The sequence below is a fragment of the Mytilus galloprovincialis genome, chromosome 12 (assembly GCF_965363235.1).
Source record: "Mytilus galloprovincialis chromosome 12, xbMytGall1.hap1.1, whole genome shotgun sequence".
Classification (NCBI taxonomy): Eukaryota; Metazoa; Mollusca; class Bivalvia; order Mytilida; family Mytilidae; genus Mytilus; species Mytilus galloprovincialis.
Genome location: NC_134849.1, coordinates 11,254,683 through 11,264,784, shown reverse-complemented (window position 1 = coordinate 11,264,784; position 10,102 = coordinate 11,254,683). Strand labels below are relative to the sequence as shown.

The window sequence follows — 10,102 nt, the reverse complement described above, 5'->3', positions numbered from 1 at the left end:
TGCCTGGGATAAGAACTCCTTGTTATTTAGAATAATTCATACTTTTTCAAATAGTAAATTTAAAAAAAAAACACTATGTAATAGATATACACAATTAAGCTGAAATGGTGACTAACTACAGAATAAAAACGGATACATAACATAAAACAACCTAATCCAGCATCTGAAAATACACAGTCAAGTTAGCCAAGGCCTCAACGCACAAACTGACGTAACATTTGAATTTGTAAAAACATTTCCCCAAAATAAGATAGAATTAGGATTGATTCAATATTGGATTTGTAATACTGATATTATATTTATTAATAACAATGAAAATTAAAATACTTATTAATATTAATTGTGGTAGTAATTAGATAACTGATCAAATTATATAGCTATGTCGGTGTATCTTCTGAATCAAATTTTAAACCAAATGTATCGTATAAATTTCGTTGAACCAAACTAAAATCTAATAAATGAAGGGGTGATTAATTATCCTTACCATAACACACGAATCGTTATCAGAACCCTATGGAACTGACTTGATGTTTGAGTCTTCAAAGTTTTATCACTACTTCCAGGTACACAAAATATAATAAATTGATCTTTTTATCTAAAAATCCTATCCATCAACATTCCAGAAATCTATCAATGAAAGTTTTGCTTAGATATTCAAGTTACAAAATGATATTATGCTTGTCAAGTAAAGGCAACAGTAGTATACCGCTGTTCAAAACTCATTAATCGATAGACAAAAACCAATCCGGGTTAAAAACTAAAACTGAGGGAAACGCATTAAGTATAAGAGGAGAACAACGACACAACATTAACATGTAACACACACAGAAACGAACTAAACATTAGACAAACACCGTTGAGAATTACAATTATAACATCAACACTTATTACATGCATTTGAGATAGAAAAGTACCGTGACACGTCTAATATAACATGTGACATATAACATAACTTGTACAAGGTACTGGAATCTAATATTTGTTCATATGATATGAGTGTTAAGGTAACATTATAATTGGAGTTATCTTCCTTGGTTCATAATTGTAGTTGAATCAACTAAAACCAGTGTTTTAAACAATATAATGTTTAGTTTTACTTTCCACTGATAAATTAAAGCAATCTTAACCCTTCTGTGCTTAAAAGCACCTTGATTCATAACAATCTATTAAATGTAAGATCTATTTTTTACTTACAGACACTTCATGCAGCGGCGCGGGATGGAAATTTAGAAGCTGTGAAAAAATGCCTACAGAATAAAGCAGACATTGATTGTCAAAATGTAAGAATGCACAAAGAATAAAATACAAAACTGTTAGATTAAAGATTAAATGCTGATGAGAAAAGTTAAAACAAGCAAACAATATTCTTTATTGGAAAAAGAGAAACTTAACCACGATAGGGAGGATCATAGTTACTAATTAATTAATTATTCCTAATATTATATTTATAGCACCTGTCTCGGTTATAATCCTGGTACCTTTGATAAATATCGACCATAGATAAAGAGTATTTAAATCAGTTTAAAAAAATGATATATGATTTTTATGGATAATAAAATGGAAAAGTTCTGTTCTAAGTTATGACAAATTAAATGGGGGATTCAACATGATTAATTTTGAGAAATACACAGACACAATAAAAATAGGTTGGATTAAAAGATAAACGCAGAGCAATGTTTAAACTGGACTGAAATACCAAAGTTTTATTTAAACAAATTCAGAAAGAATCGTTTTATATTGCAAATGGATCAGGAAAGTGTAAAGTCAATATCAGATAACACACAAAATACCAGATTTGTATCTTGATATAATGAACGTTTGGATTAAGAATAAAAATAATTATGAAAATAATAAATAGCCAAAAAACTACAGACTAGTCCGCCAACAAGATATTTGGGAAAATCAGTGGATAAAACTTCAGGAAAACAAAATATTGTTCTAAAAACTGGATTGATAGCAAGATAAAATACATAAATGATATCAGTGATGATTCTAGAAATATAACATAAAGATTTATTAGACAAAAGCCTAACAAAAAGACAAAATGGATGACTGAATTTTTAAAACTAAAAAATGATCTGGATTAAAATATAAGCTGAAAACTGTTCAAGAACAACAAATGTACTAACAGCTAATGTTTTGTATATTTCTGACAAAGATAACATAGAACATAAAGCTCAAAATAAATTAAAAGTTGTTCATAATTATTTAGATTGATTGATTGATTGTTGGTTGCTTTACGCCGCTTATAATTATTTAGAACAAAATAAATTTAAAATGTTTTGATGGAAACTCTTACACTTTATTACTCCAAACAAAGTTTTAATGAACAAACAAACAAACAATGAAAAATATGCCCAAAATCATACTGTAATCAGTGTAATATTACAAAGTATTATAAACACTTTTTCATTACATGCAACTTTCTTGATACATTTTGGTAAACAAATATTTGATGTGTTAAAAAAGTAAAAACAACATTTTAACACTTAAGGAATAACTGTTATATTTGTTTCTGTCTATGAAGAAATAACATACAAAATTTGGTGCACACTGAATAACGCGCGTAGCGGGTTATTTAAGAGCCAATCTGCCAGAAAACCATGCAAAACCGTCCGAATGCCAATTTTGCCAAATGAGTTCATACTTGGCACATTGGTGCACCTTATTGATGTAATTAACCACACAAAATTTTTTTTGGAAATTTTGAACCGATCTTGATTTTTTTTAGGCGCCATCTTTAAACAGCTGAAATTGCTCGAAAACGTCAAAAATAAGCCTTTTTTGGCATATTTTGATGGTTTAAATAAAAAAACATGGCAATATATATAATTTTTTTGATAGTTGTTCCTAGTAATACATTACTTTAAGTGTAAGAATGCATAGAAATAACAATGCTGTCTATAAAGTGTATGTATAATCTAACCATTTCAATATGTTCTATTTAGCTTCAAGTCCAAAATGGCTGATTTTGGTCATCTTTAAGAGCCAAAATACTCCAAGACCCGTTTATTATTGTAAAACAACATATCTACTTGCAAAGTATAACTATATATACTCAATCAAAAAAAATATTAAGCTCGGCAAATAATGTTGGTGTCTAGTATATGCCACAACAAAATGGGGTAGCCTGCATATTCAAATTTTCTCAATTTTGCCGTCTAATTTTTAAAATCTGACAATTTTCATATATAATTTGAAACTCAAATAATCATATTATAAGATCTGGATTTATAAATAAGTATAACAACAAAAGGAAAAGATTAATTAATGTTTCATTTAATACATTAAGAAAAAAATCATATACAAATACAAATTATTCATTACAAATCTAGAGGCTCCCAGGAGCCGAAATAGCTTGAATTGACAAATTGTGCACCTCAAAATGATAAAAAACACATAATTCATTAGCAATAAATTTAAAACAATTCAGAATAAGTTCAGACTGTAAAAATAAGTTTTTCTGACCACTTTTGCAATATTTTCTTATATCATATTGATATAGCTGTCAGATATTAGCACAAAACTCTGAAAATTTGTAAAGGAGAAGGTCCGGTAAGGACTCATTTTGGCCTCAAATTTCAGTTTCATCTGACAAAAGATTTTGACCACTTTTTAAACACTTAAGTGTCTATTTCACTTGATTCAATTAGTAAATGTGAAAGATTTTAACTGATTTAGTCATTTAAGACAATCAGATTCATGCTCAAATATGCAAAATCTCTCAAATATGCCAAAAAACGTCACTTTTTAGATGGTTTTTGTCAAAAATGAAAGTGGTCGCATCTGTGTTCATCCACAACCTTTATATATGTTATGTATTATCATAAAATACAACTTACATTTCAATATTAAGAATGAACACGAATGTGGCCACTTTCGTTTAACACGGAAACCGTCTAAAATTTAACTAAAATGATAGAATATTGAAGATTTCAGAAATTTAGCATGACTTAATGGTGCTACAACCCGATATATGTCAATTGTATTGTCAAAAACAGTCCATTTTTATGTAGCAGAAGCATTCAACTGTCCAATAAATAACTTAAAGTTTACATTTTAACAATTTTGTAAAACTGTTATATTTTGGGGCCAAAAAGGGGTCTTACCGGACCTACTCCTTTACACACTTCAGGGACAATAGCTCATAGATGTTACGTCCCAATTTTACAGAAAAATTTTGGGTAGTAAAAGATCTTGACATTTTGATAGTTTTACAATATATATATATGCTGCAGTGCAGGCGATTTGGTGTCACGATATCACAGTAGCATTGGTTCGAATCCCGGCGAGGGAAGAACCAAAAATTTGCAAAAGCAAATTTACAGATCTAACATTGTTGGGTTGATGTTAAGACGAGTTGTATATATATATATATATATATATATATATATATATATATATATATATACATATATGTATGATACTTCTTCTAAAGTTTTTAAAATAATGGTTTAAAAGAGAAAACTGTAAACAGTTGCAATATAGAGATGATTTTAACAGACACTAAGAGATGGCCTTTTTTATGGCCCTTTGAGCCTAGTATGCTAACAAGGTAATATTTGCCAGGTACCTATATATCTACGTTGCTGCAATGTGGTCAATAAAAACATGAAAATCATAAATGCATCTACTGTAATGTAGTCAATACAAAAATGATAATCATAAATGTATCTTAAACTAGATGTGTGAAAGCAACACGAAAGGCTACGTCTCAAAAATTTGAAAATCTGCAATTTCAATAACACATGTGGATACAAACATGATGGTTGTCTCACATATAAAAAAATCAGCTCTAAATCTGGAGGCATATACAAAAATGTCCATATAAATGTGAATTTTGAACAATTTTCAAAGTTTAAAACCCTTAATTCTGGAAAAAAATTACACAGCGGAACCAAACTTAAACTTGATATGTAACTCATCATGGTTAGCTCACATACCAAAAATCAGCCCAATATCTGAAAGCATTTTAATAGAAGAAAGGTCCATATAACTTTGATTTTCCAAAATTTTTCAAAGTCCAAAGCCCGAAATTACAGCAAATATTAGGGTAGCATGACGAAACTTTAACTTGATCTGTAACTCACATACCAAAAATCAGCCCAATATCTGAAAGCTTTTAGGAAAAAAGTGCATATAACTGTGCTTTTCAACAATTTATCAAAGTCCATAGCGGGTAATTTCAACAGAAATTAGGGGAGTGGAACAAAACTTATACTTGATCTGTAACTCATCATAGTCAACTTACATACCAAAAATCAGGCCAATATCTATGGCGTTTAGAAAAAAACACTGTATAATGGTTTGTTTCGGAATGACTGAATTATGGAATTACGGAAAATCGGTATTTTAGTACAAGGGTAAAACTTAAGGCACCGACTACTTTGTTACTGGCCATAAAAATCCCATAACTAGACGAAAAACAAATTACTTCAGTTTATATTTACTAGTGCCAAATTTTCAAAGAATTTTGAATGAAATTGAATAGCTGTTTAGATTACTGTCATGACTGTACCTCTACATGACATCCTGAGAAATAACAAAATTAAAACAAGTCATATGAATCTTCAAATTTCAATAAAGTTAAATGTTTTTTTGATACTTGAACAGCAAGGTTTTACTATAAAAACAAGTGTACATTAACTTTCTTTAAAAGAAAATCCATAACATAAAAATCTTCATTAATGATGAACTGTTATTTTTTGGAACATCATCCCATGGAAGATGTAAGTAGTGTTTTAAAGATGCAAAGTTTCTGTTACTTGTTTGGTTGGTTGAAATTGTTTCTGTCAGAAGCATTATCAGTCTTCCAATCTGATGTTGACTGCTGTAAAGTTCAGTTAGTTGTGAGTCTAGATCTGAAAATCACAAAACATACATGTACATATAGATCAGGCTGTTACATGTAGCTTTCATATTTTTTCATTTTCCAATTTTTTGGCCTTTTATGGCTGAATAGATATGCAGTATTGGTCTTGTGCATTGTTGAAGGCCATATGGCATATGAAGACTTATAGCTTACATATAAGTTGTATGTCATTTATTCTAATTGGCAATCATACCACTTTTTTTCATATTTTTCATTTACATGTTTACCACTGACAGGAAATAAAGATGATGACTTTTTTTTTTGCCATCCTTAGTGGCCATCTTGAAAATGTAATAGTTGTTGAATGCAAAACATAGGACCACCCTATATATGTACGAATGTACTACATGTATTCCTACTACAAATTGAATTAGTATAAAAGTGATTTTTCAATGGGAAAACCAAGTTAACAAAGACATGTTCAATAAAACTGATGTATAATTATTATAAAGGTGATGACGTATATACTTTGTATGTCATTATAACCATATTTTCCAAACAGTTAAATTAATATATAGGTTAATAATATCTTACCAGTATCTTGTTCTTTACATGTATTTACTTTGACCTGGCTATTGTCACATTCACAAAAATCATCAGCATTGCCTGCATCTATTATCATGATAATAGTCCTACAAATCATGCAAATGAAAAGTGTTAAACTATAAAATAATTCTTCAATTTTGTATCACAGGAATTGTAGGGTAGTGTAGCATCACTGTGCATGTTTTTTTTTGTTTCTTTTAAAAAGGGCTCTATAAATATAATTCATACATTTATACATACATGTACATCAATGTACATGTAAGGTCCCAAAATTGAACTTTATAAAAGTTTGCAATGCTTTTGATATTTTAGTCGCCATGGCCTACATTCATTGACATTGTATAATAAGATTATTCTTTAGATAAAGTTATCTAGTGTTTCATGTACAGAATGTTGTATGTAAAACATGTTTTGGAATGAGGCTTTACCACCAGGTAGAAGCTTTTTTAATAAACAAAGACCTGAACATGTACAACTTCCATTAAAAACTTAAAATTAAACTTAGGGTAAGAGAATAAAAACATATTGTCCTGCTTAATGTTGAACATGTTGAAATAAATTTTGATTACTATCATGCTTATCATGCTTATGGTCTATAAATTGTTTTTTTAAGCAAAAAATTAATATACATGTACATGTACATGATGTATATTGTACCCTGGTTAATAGCTTAACAATTTAAATTCTGTCCTTAGCTGACAAGGATATTTTGACCATTCTAATCCTCCCCCTTTCTTTTTGGTAATTAAATGGTCCCAAGACTCACGCCATATATACATTTAATATATAACTGTTGCATGGGTTTATTAATGCGATTTTATAATTCAAGACTGAAATGTGATTTAAATTTTGAGATATTCAGAAATATCCTGTTTGATTCATATAAAAAATACTCAAAATGTGAGTTTTAATTAAATTGCAATTACAAAAAAAAAATGTTTTACATGATTACCCTTTCACATTCTAGCTATAATAAAAACATTACAATAATTTCTCAATTTACAGTATATTATTTGTTTGCACTTGGCTATGGGAAATAGATAAGATGTCCTAGAACAGGTCAGGTGTAAAAGAATATTCACATGCCCTTTCAACTCCCTCCGTTCTTTTTTCATCTGGCTATTGTATCAAATGTTGGTCCCCTAATTTCAGATTGACTATATAGTGGGTCTCATTAGGGGGCTAGGATGAAATTTGAAAAAAATAGGCAGGACAGGAGTTTTGAGTAAAAAAAAAAAGGCAGGATGAGACACTTGCAAAAAAATAAGTCAGGACGACAATTTAGGTAAAAAAAATCAAGATAAACTAAAAAAAAAAGAAGGCAGGACCAAACAGAGTGAAAAATAAAAAGGCAGCACAGAAATTACAGCTAAAAAAAAAATGCAGGACAAAAATTTTCATCCTAGCCCCCCCCCCCCATAAAAATCAAATGGAAGCTCCCTTAGGTTCATAGTATAAGCGGGATACTGGAATCTAACAAAACAATAAGCGGTGTTCCGGGATCAGAACCCCACACCCCCCAATGAGATCCCCTTAAATGGCCTTTATACATGTATAAAGAACTAATAAAAATTGATTGTTAAGAAGTTGTACTACTACTTATGAAAATTGATTGTTAAGAGTTGTACAATGTACCTGATCCTAGTGGAATGACTCGTCCTGTATACACCCTGTCAGGAAATGATGAAGATCCTTGGTCAGCTTTCAAATTGGCTTTGCTCGAAGACGGTTGGACGGGATGTTGACATCTTGCTTGACTATAATGTCAATGAATTCCATAAAAGTCCCTGTACTTCAAGCATATTCTAACATGTCTAAGACGAGATGATATAACAACCATAGGAAAATAAACCACTCCTCGTCTTATATAAAACAAGGACTCCTGTTGGAAATTCTACACCATAGTTTGCATCATGTTTATTCACTAAGTTATGATTATTGTCTGGTAAATTATTGTCATGATTGGCAGATTCTTGCATTGGCAGTAATTATTCTTTTGTTCTTTAGTGCATTCAGATATCTTAAATAGTTTGTAATATATAGATGCATAATGCTGGGATAGCCCAAATAGTCCTCCTAGATTATTAAAGTTGCAAACATCGCTGTAAACTTTGTCTGCCAAGTCCATCACTGGGAGCTGACATGTTGCCCAAGGGAGATAAGTCAATGGAAGAGCATAAAAGATGTACTCCCTGGTTTCAGCCAATTTATTGATTTTTGCACTTGCAGTACAAAAACGTCTTATTTAAATTTTTAGACACATTTATTTTACTTTTTTAAATGATTTTATTAGCTATTTTATTACAATTGTATTTAGAATTAAATTAAAATCAAAATCAAAATGTGCCAATTTGGGACTAAAATCACCATTCTTCCAAGGCAAAAATTAACATGTAATAGTCATTTGCCAAGCTTAATATTTTAATCTGTTATAAAAAATACACCATAATTAAAACTAATATAAGTTGCAAACATATATGGAATGGGTCTTGCAAGTTAGAAGCAAGTAAAAGTCATGTAAATTCATGTATGAAAAATCTAGCCTTTGCGTCCGTGCTCCTGGCAATGTGCCAAATAGTTTAAATTTTCATTTGTATTGACCAGAACATAGTAAAATGAATGGGTTCCAGCTGACATTACTCTAAAAACTCAACTCCCCCATTTAATATGCTTCTGGGTAGTTCTTAAAAGGCATTAAAAGTTGGATTTTTCCTTGGTTTTCGAATGAATTTACATAATTATGCAAATGAGGCTGTTACTAAAAATAGATATGATTCTGGCGAAAATTAAGTAGCCATTTTTTTTTATTTTATGTGAAGGATTGAGATGATATATAAAAATTTGTCAAGTTGTGATTGTCGATTTGGACGATTTTCTGAATATTGCATGGTTTTCTGGCGGATTGGCTCTTAACAGTGTGCACCACATTTTTTATGTTATTTCGAATAGACAGAAAAAATATTACAGTCATTTCTTATAATTTAATTCTAAATTCCATTTTAAACCGTAGAAAACCATGAAAAAATAATATTTTGTAAACGACTAGTCACTTCGAAACATGATAGATAGAACATTAACAGAATAAAACGAACAACTTTAAGTTACTTCAAGGCACGACATTAAAAAATTAACTGAAAAACTCACAACGATAAGTCAATTTTAGAAATGACGGTAATAACATGAATAGAATAAAACAAACAATTATAAGTCACTTCAAAAGACAACAGTAAAACATAAACAGAACAAAACACAACTGTTAGTCACTTCAGAACATTCTAGATAGAACACTAACAGAATAAAAGATACAAATATAATCATTTCAAAACACGAAAGTAAGAACATATGCAGAATAAACCACATGACAAAAAATAACAGTAAGAACATGCTTAAACAGAATATAACACCCTTAGGATAATTACGAAATAACGAAACATAGCAGCTTTATGTAAAACAAATAATACACACAACTTCAAGGTTGTACATATCAACACACAACTGCAAGCCTGTAAAAGTCATATAAAACATACAGCTACAAGGTTGTTCATATAAAACACACAATTTCAAAGTTGTTCATTAAAAGACACAACTACAAGGTTTGTTCATATGAAACACCCAGCTACAAGGTTGTACTTATAAAACAGTTAACTACTAAGTTGTACATATAAAACACATAACGTCAAGGTT

At 30.0% G+C, this 10,102-nt stretch overlaps 1 long non-coding RNA gene across 1 annotated transcript; it reads right to left on the bottom strand.

Moving 5' to 3' along the window:
- Positions 1 to 3,259: 3,259 nt before the first annotated feature.
- Positions 3,260 to 8,826, bottom strand: LOC143053450 (uncharacterized). The gene is made up of 3 exons (XR_012971352.1): positions 8,054 to 8,826; positions 6,407 to 6,504; positions 3,260 to 5,861 (listed from the first exon to the last, which is right to left on the bottom strand). It is a non-coding gene; the product is annotated as an uncharacterized LOC143053450 (long non-coding RNA).
- Positions 8,827 to 10,102: the final 1,276 nt, after the last annotated feature.